Consider the following 18,531-nt stretch of genomic DNA (forward strand, 5'->3'; position numbering starts at 1 on the left):
AATATCGGTGTCACCATCTACCTAATTCTCATCCTTGTTATAAATCATCATAATTGAGCGGAATCCCAGTATGTACCAACACTGCAATCAAATTGACTTAACGTTGTAAAAGTTATGCTGTAGTGTGCGATGATGGTTTAAAATGTGAAAGTTGTATCTATGTGCTGTGGTGAGTAAACATCAGATCGTCAAAGCTTAATGCAGATGTAATGGTTGATAAAGGTTTCAAAATATCTTGATCAACATTCAAGAATGGATTTCAAAAGCACTTGTAGTTCTCTTTTTTTAAACATATTTGTTGTAAACGACAAATAACCAGTATTTGTGACATCATGTTGTTAGGATCAATATCGTCTATATCTGTGAAGATAATGGCACAAATTGTAAAACCAAGAAGCGGTGGCCATGACAGATAACGCGTGAGTACAGCATGGTCTAATCTCAAATCACGTTTCTATAAATAACATCGTTAAAGTAACAATGCGTCGTCGTCGAAGGTTTGCTATTACGATTTTTTTGCTGTCCATTTAATTTTCTACGTCCATTACTGCATGGTCCACAACACTGATAACATATAGCAACACACATAAGGATATAAAACCATTCCTTACATAAACTTTGGCGGAAAGAGAAGCTGAACGGATGCTCTGACTTTATAGAAAATGCTTGAAGAAAAAGCTTTTTGGTTTCAACGATGACAAAATGTACGTATTGGACATAGTTCAAATTCATGTTAAATATACGCAGGAAGGGAGTTTTGTTGATAACGTTATTTAGTGATGATGACTCTTCGTTGATAAAAGTAGCAGTAACACACAACAACAAAGCATATAACATTTCAAATGCCAAAAAAATTAAAAAAAAAAAAAAACACACAAAAAAAAAAAAAACAAACAAACAAACAAACAAAAAAACAAATCACACGATGGATTACAAGACAAGACAATAACTAATGAAGTTATCTGTAGAAATAACAATCTAAAAAGTAATTCTGGCCTTAGATTGTCCCGTTTTGAACGAATACCTCTTTGTCTACAATCAAGAGGAGAAAACCTATCGCTTAGTGACAATGACCAGTTCCTATACAATAAGATAGCTCATGATAGTTTACACTTCAGGCAGCTTTTCTTTGGGATAGTAACAGTGTTATTCTTTAACATGGTGGTATATTGCCATTCATTTCCGGAGCTCAAAAGGTCTGTACCCTTTAGGGACCACAGGGCAAACGACAAGCGTCTAGGGGATTTAGATCAGAATATGGAATTATAATGTCTTATTATTTAATACCAAATCTAGAACATGACGTCGTCAGAGGAGAAAAGAACGGCCCAAGTTTAATTCTGTCACGTGCCGTGGTAGCATATTTATAGAATAAATGATTAAGGATTTAGCGATGTTGAACAGTAGTGGTAAAGGAAATCAATTTATCATAAGGTTAGCTCCAACGCAGTGTTACCATTACAATATTACAACATACAAAGTTCCGAGATAACACATTGAAGAATAATTCTACAAATATTACTTTTCCAGTTTCTCTGCTGATTCGTGTTGTTATCTATTCATTGAATTTTCTCTAAAATTCATCCAATGAATTTGTCAATCTAATTACCAGTTTTAATGAGATACAGAATGAAATCATAATCCGGTACGGTTTACCATTAACACATCCATGACACTTAATTACTGCACCCTTATGTACAACAGAATTATTTTTTTGTGTCCCGAACCATACCAATGTATTAAATGTCATATTGCATGTAATGTAGCTTAACTGTTCACTAGAATATTATTGAACCACCAACTCTACCTCATATGATATAACACCCGATAAGATAAAAGCACTGATAAATAGGAAATATAGCACTATCCATGAAACCTCAATGAAGTAATTCCTCAGATCTGCCCATTATACAAGCATTAGAATATTTTTCTTTGACGATAGTAAACACGTTACAACCCATCAGACCTTAGAGAGAAGACATAAAATGAGACATGGAGCCGTCTTAAGGATAAAAGCAATGCCATCAGACTGCTTGTTATGAAATGTGATTATACATTGTGTCGAGCTCGTTTACGTGAATGTCGAACACATAACGTATTCCAATATATAACTGTGTGTGTAATCAAATTTGCATCTCGCTCCACGTTTCATTATGAAGTTAAGAAGATTTTGAAGTAAAATTTGCTATTGAAGAACATTAACTATATGAAGTGTAGGGAGGGGGGGATAAAGGAACAATTTCTGTGAGTATTTAAGCAAACATTTTTTTCTGCAATGCATATGAATTTTCTCTAAATGCCAATCCAAATCCATCTGAAGCAAGATGATATTGTTATAATACTTTTACACAGTTCTTAAACAATCAAGGCAACTTTAAATAATGTTTCGCCAGCTTAAATTATCAGCTATTACAGTAGGTTCTAATGTATCATTTAAATTACATTGTCTCTTCTTTTTATGTGTTGGTATGTCACATCCTTGTCATATCGTTTCGTTAAACACGCTGTATTATCATACGTATATTGAGAAATACCGTTTTGGCTGTATCCAACCCCCATTTCAGAAACAGATAATCAAGAAAAGACTTCCATTAGATAAGGAAACGGCAATGAAATTCCGGCCTGTAAATAAAATGTTATATATATTCAGAATCTGACTACGTCTTCATTCAATTAGGCTGTGATGTTTACATGTCGTACACAACCTCTCGAACTTTGACGTGGTCTTGCTGACCTCGTACGTCATATTCCGGACAGTGGGGGACTTAAGTCCGTGTATATTGGCCGGCATTTAATTGTGGACAAATCCTTTATATACAAACTTGTTAATAACATAGGCAACCTGTCAGGACCAGCTCTAAACCGGATAAGATAGGGGGTTGGTCGCTTTATTGCGGACATCCATCACTCATAATTATCGATTATTTCTAGAATACCTAGGGCAGCGCAGAGCCATCCACCACACTTTGGTAGTAACAGGTAGCAGAGACGCACGTGTTTGTTGTATATACAACAGGTAATAGGGATAACTGCAGTCAGCTGATCCATTGACAGGTAAGTTTCTTATAATCTTTTCACGTCAACTTTTCTTTTTCTTTTCTTTAGAGACAACCTTTGTTCCTATATATAGCTCTCTGTCCGAAAGTCATACATCTGGGTACCTGAATGCACTATTAAATTATGATACGTAATATTCAGTCATCTTAATTTATATTGTACATATACGAATATAACATGATCACTAACGGTAATACACGAAAGTCCGTAATACATGATATTGTACTGCGCTAAGCTAGTATCGTGCTGCAATGTTTTAAAGTCATCGATACACCAATTTGTAAACAAGTTCGTTATATCCTCATTAACAATAGGAAAATACAATTTCTATTAAAAGGCAAATTCATGTATGTTATGCAAACATTTCATCTTCTGATGGAAAATATCTAATTTGATTAATAAAATACTGTTTAGAACACAAACATTTTGATGTTCAGAATTTAACCACGAACACTCTCTTATTAGCGCAGGTAAAAAAAAAATGCAAAAACAGCAAAATACGGGCATGTCAACAGAAACTTTGTCGAAAACATAATTCGGTGAAACTGAGAAAAAATGAACAAACCAAAACATAAACAAAAAACAGAAGGGTTATTCGGAGATATCTGAGAAAGAACAAGAAGTAGAAGACCAAGTGTTCCTGATGAGGAAGCGTCTTCTGCGTCATCGTCGACACCAAAACTGACCAACCCAAATTATCTTATGCAAATTATCAGATACATTTATGTTAACCTGTTAATTGGTCTGTTGTACAGTGTCGTCAAGACAGTATAAAGATATTTTCACATTCGCTGGTTTGGGAAATAGAACCCGGCACGTCTCGGTCAAAGGCAAGTACGTTGCCACTTTGCGAACAAACCACCTCTACAGTATTCAGATTTTGACTCGTCTGTGTGAATATGTTATGAGTGCCCATCGCTCTGTCAACAATAAGAAAATGTAATGTAGGAGACAACGTTTAGCAATCATTACATGTATCGCTTATCATTCGCTACAAAGAGGACAGCCGCTTAGGTTTGAGAATTCGCAAAGGAATCCGAACGTTTTTGAATTAAAGACAATATTAATTATTGTAGTTGCATGTTCTAATCTAATATCCAGGGACCAAAAAAAAAAGACAGTTTCTCGTAAAAACGGTTTACCTCGTTCTGTGTGAAACATCCTTGAAGTGATTTCCTATTTGCTACTGTATCAGGGATTATTGATCTGTTGCTTCGCGATGGCTTCTTTGTGACCTCAAATGTCTCTAAATCGTAAATCGGGGTTACACTGTTCACGTTTTCAATGTACGCTGTCACCGAGCTGCTAGGCATTCTCGCTGCCTTATATTTTAACTTTCTTTCTGAAACATGTATTTGCAGAATTCGAGAATGATTTTGACGTTGAGATTCCTGTCAATATGTACAAGATATACATGTTATTCAAATGAAACGATAAATATCCTCTAGCTTTACAATGATTGCAAACGAGGCGTACCTATTATCGCCACCAGCCCATTGACTCGTTACTACTTGTTTCGATAACAAAGGGAGACATACTAATTCACATAGTGTGAGTGAACTGATGTCTCGATTTCATGTCACAATTCGATTTCATCTCGCACAATTTATCTAATGCAGCTCTGGGAGACCTTCACTGTCACACATTAATATCGAATTACTTGTTGCTTTTTTCTATAACGAAACCAAAATGTACAGTTTTTCATCAAGTTGTATGATAAACGTGATAATTTCAATTTTTCCTATGGTACATTTTCCATTTTTGATAGCCAAATCCCAGCATCCCCAACCTGTGTTATTTAAATGTCGAAGTTGATTCGATATTCAATAGAATGCTCCTATTATCGCGATTTTCGTGCTAGAAGTCGTCAACTGATTGACAAACGTCGTAATATTGATCGCACTTAGAAATATTTCTTCCTTTCTTCAATATGGTGAATTTCAGTAAAGTTCCATTAGTTGTAATAATACCATATTAGAGGTAGTTAATTGACGCCTAAATCATCTGTAATAGTTGTATATTTTCCTCGAGTATAATACTTTTACTGTGACACAGTGACTGGACATTGAAATAGAACCAATTAACGATATGTCTTCGTTGTGTCTTCGTTGTTTTGCTTTTTATTTTGCTAGATTAAAAGCCGTCTCCTTTTTTCTTCTGTTCATAAATGCGACGATGATGTTAACCTTCTTTAATTATCTGGCATTGCTTAAGAACGTTCTATCAGGGGATGAATCAGCCGAGGCTCGTAAATTCTCATTAACTACTGACAGAGAAGACGGGTGTGTTTCGTGTCGGTAACCTTTTGTTGCCGATTTATGTTACACATATCAAACGATTCCATAGTAAGATACATTTCGTAATTGGTTTGGATTACAATTTAATTTGTTAGTCTGCTTGAGTTATGAATGATATAAGAAACTGTTGAGATGGTCGTGCATGTAACTGTCCCTATTCTTAAAGTCGTGTAGTAAACGTCGCAGTGTATCACTGTAGTGATGTAGTACACGTACAGTGTATCACTGTAGCGATGTAGTACACGTCACAGTGTATCACTGTAGCGGTTTAGTACACGTCACGTTGTATCACTGTAGTGGTGTAGTCACTGTGTATCACTGTAGTGGTGTAGTCATAGTGTATCACTGTAGTGGTGTAGTAAACGTCACAGTGTATCACTGTGGTGGTGTAGTACACGTCACAGTGCATCACTGTAGTGATGTAGTCACAGTGTATCACTGTAGTGGTGTAGTACACGTCATAGTGTATCATTGTAGTGGTGTAGTAAACGTCATAGTGTATCACTGTAGTGGTGTAGTACACGTCACAGTGTATCACTGTAGTGGTGTAGTAAACGTCACAGTGTATCACTGTAGTGGTGTAGTAAACGTCACAGTGTATCACTGTAGTGGTGTAGTACACGTCACAGTGCATCACTGTAGTGATGTAGTCACAGTGTATCACTTTAGTGGTAGTACACGTCACAGTGCATCACACACAGTGTCACAGTGCATCACTGTAGTGGTAGTCACAGTGTATCACTGTAGTGGTGTAGTAAACGTCACAGTGTATCACTGTAGTGGTGTAGTAAACGTCACAGTGTATCACTGTAGTGATGTAGTACACGTCACAGTATATCACTGTAGTGGTGTAGTAAACGTCACAGTGTATCACTGTAGTGATGTAGTTCACGTCACAGTGTATCACTGTAGTGGTGTAGTAAACGTCACAGTGTATCACTGTAGTGGTGTAGTACACGTCACAGTGTATCACTGTAGTGATGTAGTCACAGTGTATCACTTTAGTGGTTTAGTACACGTCACAGTGTATCACTGTAGTGGTGTAGTAAACGTCACAGTGTATCACTGTAGTGATGTAGTTCACGTCACAGTGTATCACTGTAGTGGTGTAGTAAACGTCACAGTGTATCACTGTAGTGGTGTAGTAAACGTCACAGTGTATCACTGTAGTGGTGTAGTACACATCACAGTGTATCACTGTAGTGATGTAGTACACGTCACAGTGTATCATTGTAGTGGTGTAGTAAACGTCACAGTGTATCACTGTAGTGGTGTAGTACACATCACAGTGTATCACTGTAGTGGTGTAGTACACGTCACAGTGTATCACTATAGTGGTGTAGTACACGTCACAGTATATCACTGTAGTGGTGTAGTACACGTCACAGTGTATCACTGTAGTGATGTAGTACACGTCACAGTGTATCACTGTAGTGGTGTAGTACACGTCACAGTGTATCACTGTAGTGGTTTAGTACACGTCACAGTATATCACTGTAGTGATGTAGTCACAGTGTATCACTGTAGTGGTGTAGTACACGTCACAGTGTATCACTGTAGTGGTGTAGTAAACGTCACAGTGTATCACTGTAGTGGTGTAGTACACGTCACAGTGTATCACTGTAGTGGTGTAGTAAACGTCACAATATATCACTGTAGTGGTGTAGTACACGTCACAGTGTATCACTGTAGTGATGTAGTACACGTCACAGTGTATCACTGTAGTGGTGTAGTAAACGTCACAGTGTATCACTGTAGTGGTTTAGTACACGTCACAGTATATCACTGTAGTGATGTAGTCACAGTGTATCACTGTAGTGGTGTAGTACACGTCACAGTGTATCACTGTAGTGGTGTAGTAAACGTCACAGTGTATCACTGTAGTGGTGTAGTACACGTCACAGTGTATCACTGTAGTGGTGTAGTACACGTCACAGTGTATCACTGTAGTGGTTTAGTACACGTCACAGTGTATCACTGTAGTGGTGTAGTACACGTCACAGTGTATCACTGTAGTGATGTAGTCACAGTTTATCACTGTAGAGTTTTAGTACACGTCACAGTGTATCACTGTAGTGATGTAGTCACAGTGTATCACTGTATTGGTGTAGTACACGTCACAGTGTATCAATGTAATGGTGTAGTACACGTCACAGTGTATCACTGTAGTGGTGTAGTACACGTCACAGTGTATCACAGTAGTGGTGTAGTACACGTCACAGTGTATCACTGTAGTGGTGTAGTACACATCACAGTGTATCACTGTAGTGGTGTAGTCACAGTGTATCACTGTAGTGGTGTAGTAAACGTCACAGTGTATCACTGTAGTGGTTTAGTACACGTCACATTGTATTACTGTAGTGGTGTAGTCACAGTGTATCACTGTAGTGGTGTAGTAAACGTCACAGCGTATCACTGTAGTGGTGTAGTACACGTCACAGTGTATCACTGTAGTGATGGAGAAATACTATTCGCTTAGATAAAAGATTACAGTGAAACGTTGATTCTAAATTGCAGTTATATTTAGTAAAATACTAATAAATTTGTACACTATTTTGGAAAGGCAAGGAGCAAAGCTTACTTAAGATATGGACATTGCAACACAATGTCAAGTTATATCGATGGATGTCTGCACATTTGCTGTCGTGCCACACTCATCTGGCTATCAAAGGATGTCGGGTAATATGTTAAATTATAAAGTTGTCGATGTTATAAGAGAAACGTTATTGCATGGTACAGTATGGAGCAGAGCGCATAAAGAGGTGTTTAAAGGGAGATAATTTTATTTAGTATCAGAAAACGTTACATAACTCACAATGTTGGCCAAATGTTTGATCATAGCAAATATTCTATTATCTAAAAAGGTATGCGATTTATTAAGCTAATCAGTAATATTGATAATAGTTTACGTATTAACATCTTTGTATGTGGAAGTCAACTCGAGTGAAACACATGAAGTATAATAGAGTTTTTCTAACCTCATGGAGTCATTGTTCAATGTATGCTATCTTAGAACCTTATACCGAGCTCGGAGGAGAAACAGTGGGGATACGTTTATATGTCATTGTTTTGCACTTACTTTGTGAGTCATGTTCTCTATGTATTATAGAATAGAGAATATACTACAATGATATCATCAACTGTATCCTTAATTTGAGCAGAACAGTCGATGGTATATATCATATGTTTCATGCTTATAACTTAATGAAGATAAGTACCTACTAAAAATCAAAAGGCAACATAATTTATCTTACCAAGTTAAGAACGCTTATTTACCAACTGTCTTGGCACTTTCGATTCTGTTGTAAATTGCCATACCTTGGTAATTGCCTATGTCATCTTTTAGCAAACCGTGACCACTGTATAAGATGAACAACACATCTTATCCCTGTGACACAAAACGAGAATAATCTCTTCCATATTCAGTAAAATACCTTTCCATGCTCCATTCTGAATTACTTGCAGATTTCAAACTGCTTGAACACGGTACGTAGCTTGAAGAATCTGTCGTTGAGTAGTAGGCGCTATCGTCATTAAAGGAAGACCCCTTGAATGCATTGACATTAAGTGGGTCCCTGCCATGCTTATCAGGAATTGTCCTTTATGCAAGTTAGGTTGTGACCTTATGTAATCTTTCCACGCCTAAACTGAAAGGTATCCTTTGTAAACCTCTAAAATGGTCAATGACTACGTTGTCGATAAACATGTTGTCGAGGAACATCTGGTCGTATTCTCCTTGCAACTTTTCAAATGTCCCCGTGTAAATCTTTCTTTCCCCCATATTTTACCATAGTTTCAATGAGTAGGAGTTAGAACTAAGATTCAGTGGATATGTCAGTATTTTCTTTTTTTCGTTTGTTTTGTGTTGTTTTGTTCTCTCGTACGGGTTTTAATGAAGATTCTTCGTTTTTTTAACGAAATATACCATGGTTGTTTTACATGTACACGACTCAAGTATAGCAAGTTTACTGAGATGTTGGAGACATGTGATCGCAGCATCGAATTTTTTTTTAAAAAATCTTTATTCCCTTGACAAAAGAAAAAATGACATAAAAGGGGATTCGGAAATTTTCAACTCCAAATCACACGTCCAGAAAGTACTCGCTGTAACAGCTGACCTTTCGCAACGTCTTAAATTATAGCTTTACAAAGATCTAATATGATACGATCGAATCTCTTTGTGTGTATGTTGTAACATTGGTTTGTGTTAACCTTGTCCTATCGTCTCTGTGTCAGACTGTTTATGTTTGATGTTTTCTGTGTATGTTGTAACATTGGTTTGCGTTAACCTCGTCCTATCGTCACTGTGTCAGACTGTTTATGTTTGATGTTTTCTGTATCAATGTAACATTGGTTTGTGTTAACCTTGTCCTATCGTCACTGTGTCAGACTGTTTATGTTTGATGTTTTCTGTGTATGTTGTAACATTGGTTTGTGTTTACTCTTGTCCTATCGTCTTTATGTCAGACTGTTTATGTTTGATGTTTTTTGTGTATGTTGTAACATTGGTTTGTGTTTACTCTCGTCCTATCGTCTTTGTGTCAGACTGTTTATGTTTGATGTTTTCTGTGTATGTTGTAACATTGGTTTGTGTTTACTCTCGTCCTATCGTCTCTGTGTCAGACTGTTTATTAATGTTTGTTTGTGTTTTCTGTTGTGTCTGACTGTTTACTTGATGTTTTCTGTGTATGGTGTAACATTGGTTTGTGTTGTTTGATGTTTTCTGTGTATGTTTGTGTTAACTTGTTTGTGTGATGTTTTCTGTGTATATGTAACATTGGTTTGTGTTGTGTCGTCTCTGTGTCAGACTGTTTATGTTTGATGTTTTCTGTGTATGTTGTAACATTGGTTTGTGTATGTCACTGTGCAGACTGTTTATGTTTGATGGTTTTTGTTGATGTTGTAACATTGGTTTGTGTTAACCTTGTTCTATCGTCACTGTGTCAGACTGTTTATGTTTGATGTTTTCTGTATCAATGTAACATTGGTTTGTGTTAACCTTGTCCTATCGTCTCTGTGTCAGACTGTTTATGTTTGATGTTTTCTGTATCAATGTAACATTGGTTTGTGTTAACCTTGTCCTATCGTCACTGTGTCAGACTGTTTATGTTTGATGTTTTCTGTGTATGTTGTAACATGTTTGTGTTGTTGTCCTTGTGTTTGTGTTAGACTGTGTTTGATGTTTTTGTTGTGTATGTAACATTGGTTTGTGACCTTGTCCTACTGTGTCAGACTGTTTATGTTTTGTCCTATCGTCTCTGTGTCAGACTGTTTATGTTTGATGTTTTCTGTATTTTTGTTTGTATGTCTGTAACATGTTTGGTTTGTGTAACATTGGTTTGTGTGTCCTGTCGTCTATGTCAGACTGTTTATGTTTGATGTTTTCTGTGTATATTGTAACATTGGTTTGTGTTATCCTCGTCCTATCGTCTCTGTGTCAGACTGTTTATGTTTGATGTTTTCTGTGTATGTTGTAACATTGGTTTGTGTTAACCTTGTCCTATCGTCTCTGTGTCAGACTGTAACTTGTTTGTGTTAACTTGGTCCTTGTGTTGTCAGACTGTTTATGTTTATCGTGTATGGTGTGTCACTGTGTCAGACTGTTTATGTTTGATGTTTTCTGTATATATGTAATATTGGTTTATGTTCACGTTCGTCCTATCGTCTCTGTGTCAGACTGTTTATGTTTGATGTTTTCTGTATATATGTAACATTGGTTTGTGTTAACCTTGTCCTATCGTCACTATGTCAGACTGTTTATGTTTGATGTTTTCTGTGTATGTTGTAACATTGGTTTGTGTTTACTCTCGTCCTATCTTCTTTTTGTCAGACTGTTTATGTTTGATGTTTTTGGTGTATGTTGTAACATTTGGTTTGTGTTTACTCTCGTCCTATCGTCTTTGTGTCAGACTGTTTATGTTTTATGTTTTTTGTATCAATGTAACATTGGTTTGTGTTAACCTTGTCCTATCGTCACTATGTCAGACTGTTTATGTTTGATGTTTATCATGACTGTTTGTGTTTTGATGTTTTATGTTTGATGTTTTTGTGTTGTATTGTATTGTGTTAATGTCCTTCGTCTGTGTATGTTGTAACTCTGTGTCAGACTGTTTATGTTTGATGTTTTCTGTGTATGTTGTAACATTGGTTTGTGTTTACTCTCGTCCTATCGTCTTTGTGTCAGACTGTTTATGTTTGATGTTTTCTGTATATATGTAACATTGGTTTGTGTTTACCCTCGTCCTATCGTCACTGCGTCAGACTGTTTATGTTTGATGTTTTCTTTGTATGTTGTAACATTGGTTTGTGTTAACCTTGTCCTATCGTCTCTGTGTCAGACTGTTTATGTTTGATGTTTTCTGTGTATGTTGTAACATTGGTTTGTGTTAACCTTGTCCTATCGTCTCTGTGTCAGACTGTTTATGTTTGATGTTTTCTGTGTATGTTGTAACACATTGTCCTATCGTCTCTGTGTTGTTTATGTTTGATCGTCTCTGTGTCAGACTGTTTATGTTTGATGCTTTCTGTATATCTGTATCATTGGTTTGTGTTAACCTTGTCCTGTCGTCTCTGTATCAGACTGTTTATGTTTGATGTTTTCTGTATATGTTGTAACATTGGTTTGTGTTTACTCTCGTCCTATCGTCTCTGTGTCAGACTGTTTATGTTTGATGTTTTCTGTGTATGTTGTAACATTGGTTTTTGTTTACGTTCGTCGTCTCTGTGTCAGACTGTTTATGTTTGATGTTTTCTGTGTATGTTGTAACATTGGTTTGTGTTTACTCTCGTCCTATCGTCTCTGTGTCAGACTGTTTATGTTTGATGTTTTCTGTGTATGTTGTAACATTGGTTTGTGTTAACCTCGTCCTATCGTCACTGTGTCACACTGTTTATGTTTGATGTTTTCTGTATCAATGTAACATTGGTTTGAGTTAACCTTGTCCTATCGTCACTATGTCAGACTGTTTATGTTTGATGTTTTCTGTATATATGTAACATTGGTTTGTGTTAACCTCGTCCTATCGTCACTGTGTCAGACTGTTTATGTTTGATGTTTTCTGTGTATGTTGTAACATTGGTTTGTGTTAACCTTGTCCTATCGTCTCTGTGTCAGACTGTTTATGTTTGATGTTTTTTCTGTATATCAGACTGTTTATGTTTGATGTTTTCTGTGTAACATTGGTTTGTGTTAACCTTGTCCTATCGTCTCTGTGTCAGACTGTTTATGTTTGATGTTTTCTGTGTATGTTGTAACATTGGTTTGTGTTAACCTTGTCCTATCGTCTCTGTGTCAGACTGTTTATGTTTGATGTTTTCTGTATATCTGTATTATTGGTTTGTGTTAACCTTGTCCTATCGTCTCTGTGTCAGACTGTTTATGTTTGATGTTTTCTGTATATATGTAACATTGGTTTGTGTTAACCTTGTCCTATCGTCTCTGTGTCAGACTGTTTATGTTTGATGTTTTCTGTAGATATGTAACATTGGTTTGTGTTTACCCTCGTCCTATCGTCACTGCGTCAGACTGTTTATGTTTGATGTTTTCTGTATATATGTAACATTGGTTTGTGTTAACCTTGTCCTATCGTCACTGTGTCAGACTGTTTATGTTTGATTTTTTCTGTGTATGTTGTAACATTGGTTTGTGTTAACCTCGTCCTATCGTCTCTGTGTCAGACTGTTTATGTTTGATGTTTTCTGTATATATGTAACATTGGTTTGTGTTAACCTCGTCCTATCGTCACTGTGTCACACTGTTTATGTTTGATGTTTTCTGTATCAATGTAACATTGGTTTGTGTTAACCCTCGTCCAATCGTCACTGCGTCAGACTGTTTATGTTTGATGTTTTCTGTGTATGTTGTAACATTGGTTTGTGTTAACCTTGTCCTATCGTCTCTGTGTCAGACTGTTTATGTTTGATGTTTTTTGTATCAATGTAACATTGGTTTGTGTTAACCTTGTCCTATCGTCACTGTGTCAGACTGTTTATGTTTGATGTTTTCTGTATATATGTAACATTGGTTTGTGTTAACCTTGTCCTATCGTCTCTGTGTCAGACTGTTTATGTTTGATGTTTTCTGTGTATGTTGTAACATTGGTTTGTTTTTGTGTTTGATGTTTTCTGTATATATGTAACATTGGTTTGTGTTTACTCTCGTCCTATCGTCTCTGTGTCAGACTGTTTATGTTTGATGTTTTCTGTATCAATGTAACATTGGTTTTTGTTAACCTTGTCCTATCGTCACTGTGTCAGACTGTTTATGTTTGATGTTTTCTGTGTATGTTGTAACATTGGTTTGTGTTAACCTTGTCCTATCGTCTCTGTGTCAGACTGTTTATGTTTGATGTTTTCTGTGTATGTTGTAACATTGGTTTGTGTTAACCTTGTCCTATCGTCTCTGTGTCAGACTGTTTATGTTTGATGTTTTCTGTGTATGTTGTAACATTGGTTTGTGTTAACCTTGTCCTATCGTCTCTGTGTCAGACTGTTTATGTTTGATGTTTTCTGTATCAATGTAACATTGGTTTGTGTTAACCTTGTCCTATCGTCTCTGTGTCAGACTGTTTATGTTTGATGTTTTCTGTGTATGTTGTAACATTGGTTTGTGTTAACCTTGTCCTGTCGTGTCTGTCTGTGTTTATGTTTGATGTTTTCTGTTGTTGTAACATGTTTGATGTTTTCTGTGTATTTATGTTTAACATTGGTATGTGTGTAACATTGGTTTGTGTTAACCTTGTCCTATCGTCACTGTGTCAGACTGTTTATGTTTGATGTTTTCTGTATAGATGTCACATTGGTTTGTGTTAACCTCGTCCTGTCGTCACTGTGTCAGACTGTTTATATTTGATGTTTTCTTTATATATGTAACATTGGTTTGTGTTAACCTTGTCCTATCGTCACTGTGTCAGACTGTTTATGTTTGATGTTTTCTGTGTATGTTGTAACATTGGTTTGTGTTAACCTTGTCCTATCGTCTCTGTGTCAGACTGTTTATGTTTGATGTTTTCTGTGTATGTTGTAACATTTGGTTTATGTTTGCGCTCGTCCTATCGTCTCTGTGTCAGACTGTTTATGTTTGATGTTTTCTGTATAGATGTAACATTGGTTTGTGTTAACCTTGTCCTATCGTCACTGTGTCAGACTGTTTATGTTTGATGTTTTCTGTGTATGTTGTAACATTGGTTTGTGTTAACCTTGTCCTATCGTCTCTGTGTCAGACTGTTTATGTTTGATGTTTTCTGTATAGATGTAACATTGGTTTGTTTTTACGCTCGTCCTATCGTCTCTGTGTCAGACTGTTTATGTTTGATGTTTTCTGTATCAGTGTAACATTGGTTTGTGTTAACCTTGTCCTATCGTCACTGTGTCAGACTGTTTATGTTTGATGTTTTCTGTGTATGTTGTAACATTGGTTTGTGTTAACCTTGTCCTATCGTCACTGTGTCAGACTGTTTATGTTTGATGTTTTCTGTATATATGTAACATTGGTTTGTGTTAACCTTGTCCTATCGTCACTGTGTCAGACTGTTTATGTTTGATGTTTTCTGTGTATGTTGTAACATTGGTTTGTGTTTACGCTCGTCCTATCGTCTCTGTGTCAGACTGTTTATGTTTGATGTTTTCTGTGTATGTTGTAACATTGGTTTGTGTTTACTCTCGTCCTATCGTCTCTGTGTCAGACTGTTTATGTTTGATGTTTTCTGTATCAATGTAACATTGGTTTGTGTTAACCTTGTCCTATCGTCACTGTGTCAGACTGTTTATGTTTGATGTTTTCTGTATATGTTGTAACATTGGTTTGTGTTTACTCTTGTCCTATCGTCTTTATGTCAGACTGTTTATGTTTGATGTTTTCTGTGTATGTTGTAACATTGGTTTGTGTTAACCTTGTCCTGTCGTCTCTGTGTCAGACTGTTTATGTTTGATGGTTTTTGTTGAATTATGGCCACATGTCGGTATTTTCTTTGTTGTTTTTGCTTGGAGGACTAATCTTATCTGATCCCACAATTAACCCCAATCAAATATCGTTCGGACAAGGTCTGAGGTTTTCCTGTTTTTTCTTTTTCTCTCTCTCTCTTTTAATCTATTATGACTGTCGTAGTCGTGACAGAATGATTTATCTAGCTTTTGATGTTCATAAATCTTAATTTCAGGTTGACATATCTGTAGTACTGGAAGATATATATAGTTGTGTGTTCCTTGCAGGTATAAAGAAGAATCTCGGCCTGTATAATAGCATTTCTTTCACACTATCGATCGCAAAAGTAGTTTCACAGGCCGAGGGCGTCTACATATTGAAAGCTTGTCTAATTTTCTGTCGTTTGTTCGAAGAACATCGAACAGATCTTGTCTTATTTAGTTCCCTTTTTAAGTATTGGAAATATAATATTTTCTAATCATCCCACATTGGCACATTTGATACCAATATATAGATGGTAATTATATCTCCAAATCAATTAAACGAAGTCAAATATTAACGAAAACAGATCTACAATGAGGTAATTATAACATGTGTCATGTGAATAAGCTTAGATATCAAAGAAAAACAACGTGGGAATATTTATTTTAACAGTGTATCTCTAGGAAATGTCCATACAGGAATGGTGTATCACCAACAAACCATGTACTGACAAACGCCTTTATCTCTTTGAAATATTCGTTAGTAGTGTTTCGGTACATTGGCAGTTACTAAGGTCCAACGCAGATGCTGGAGACTTGGGTGTAAATTTCGACAAACGAAAGATCATGGCTTTAATATTACGATTTCTTGATAGTAAGATGTCCAAAACATCGGTGGAGTTGGTGTTGATTTTCATTCCAATATTCCGTTACTTCTTTATTCTTCTTCTTTGTATTCAATTTATTGACCGGTAAGACTGCATTGCTTTATCTCAACATTGTTAGTCAGAAGCTGATGGCGTTTTCACTAAATTAATATGTCTACTGGATGATTTCCTGTTTCACCCACAAAGACAATACATCATAGCGTCTCTCTCTCGCCCGTATCTCTGATCTAAGTGACATTCTAATTTGAAGAAAAAAATATGATGACGACTTTTCCTGTGGTGTATTGCAAACATCACTTTCCGTTGTTTTTTTTTCCTTGTCAGTGATTAAATATTTCGGATATTATACTCAATGTGCATTGCGTCATCAAGAAGGACCGAATGTTATCGTTGATTATGTTTTGACTTGAAGTCATACGACAGATGTATTTCTGTGAATGTCACGTGTTGTATACATCACTGTCTGTGTCATCGTTCTGACACAATTTCATAGTTTCATTTGTCCAGCGTGTTTCCATTCGATTTTTGGGAATAGTGTCTACCAAATAAAGAAGCAATCACACAATTACGTCTTATATGCGTCTCGTGTAATTACCAATCGCTAAGCTTCGGGCATTGATTCGCGTCGATGTTACAGTGGTCCACCTACATTGCCGTAGAGATGACAAGGGGGCTACCTGTTAAAACCTGCCATCTAGAGGCCAGTAATTGCATTACTCAATAGCGAGATATTGGCAGTCTGGTTATGTGCTATATTGCCGCACTAGATCTAATAAAATTAGAATTGAATGTACCACCTTTTCAAAAGTGACCCACTTTAACCGCCGAGATGTTATAAGGCTGCCAGGAATTAGTCCTTTATCGGCGACTACCGCTATCATTGTATCAGGTTTCAAATAGATCACATTAAAATTTATACATTAATTATCTCTTTTTATTCAAGAATTCTTGTTAGAAAATGTTATGAAAAAATACCTGAACCTCCTTATTTCGAACTCGTATAACTCAAAGTCCCAATTTGATGCGAATTATTTCGACGATCCAAACTTCATTCACACCAAATGTTCGAACTCACTTAAATCGATTACTTGGATAACTCGAAAATTTCCTGTGGTCATGTCGACTTCGAGCTATCTTGGTTGGACTGTATGTATATATATCATACAAGTAAACCACAAGTCCAAATCAATAACTTCCCATGAAATGCTTAATGGATCGTTGTCAAAGCCTGTCAGCGCATACTTACAGCTTTCACTGTACTTTTTACAAGTATCACTTGCTTTCCGCAAAACGATACGATAATGATAAAAAGCAATAGTATAATACATTATGATATGTGCTTAATGTAATTATTCAAATTATGTCCCGTAGGAATATTTAGATTCTGGTTTGTATTTTGTATAATTATTTAGATTCCGGTCTGTATTATTAGGATTTTAAAGATTCTGTACTGAATTGGTAGGATTTTAAATAGTCTGGTCTGTATTAGTAGGAGTTTAAAGATTCTGGTCTGTATTGGTAGGATCTTAAATATTCCGGTCTGTATTGGTAGGATTTTAAAATTCTGGTCTATATTGGTAGGATTTTTATGATTCTGGTCTGTATTGGTAGGATTTTAAAAATTTTCGACTGAATTGGTAGGATTTTAACGATTCCGGTCTGTATTGGTAGGATTTTCAAATTCTGGTCTGTATTGGTAGGATTTTAAAGATTCTGGTCTGTATTGGTAGGATTTTAAAGATTCTGGTTTGTATTGGTAGGATTTTAAAGATTCTGGTTTGTATTGGTAGGATTTTAAAGATTCTGGTTTGTATTGGTAGGATTCTAAAATTCTGGTCTATATTGGTAGGATTTTAAAGATTCCAGTCTGTATTGGTAGGATTTTAAAGATTCCAGTCTGTATTGGTAGGCATTTAAAGATTCTGGTTTGTTTTGGTAGGATTTTTATGATTCCAGTCTGTATTGGTAGGCATTTAAAGATTCTGGTTTGTTTTGGTAGGATTTTTATATTCTGGTCTGTATTGGTAGGATTTTGAAAATTCTGGTCTATATTGGTAGGATTTCAAAGATTCTGTTTGTATTGATAGGCATTTAAAGATTCTGGTTTGTATTGGTAGGATTTTAAAGATTCCAGTCTGTATTGGTAGGCATTTAAAGATTCTGGTTTGTATTGGTAGGATTTTAAAGATTCTGGTCTATATTGGTAGGATTTCAAAGATTCTGTTTGTATTGATAGGCATTTAAAGATTCTGGTTTGTATTGGTAGGATTTTAAAGATTCTGGTCTATATTGGTAGGATTTCAAAGATTCTGGTCTGTATTGGTAGGATTTTAAAGATTCTGGTCTGTATTGGTAGGATTTTTATGATTCTGGTCTGTATTGGTAGG

Source organism: Ylistrum balloti, unplaced genomic scaffold (assembly GCF_031769215.1).
Source record: "Ylistrum balloti isolate Yb309-2 unplaced genomic scaffold, AGI_CSIRO_Ybal_v1 Utg371764, whole genome shotgun sequence".
Classification (NCBI taxonomy): Eukaryota; Metazoa; Mollusca; class Bivalvia; order Pectinida; family Pectinidae; genus Ylistrum; species Ylistrum balloti.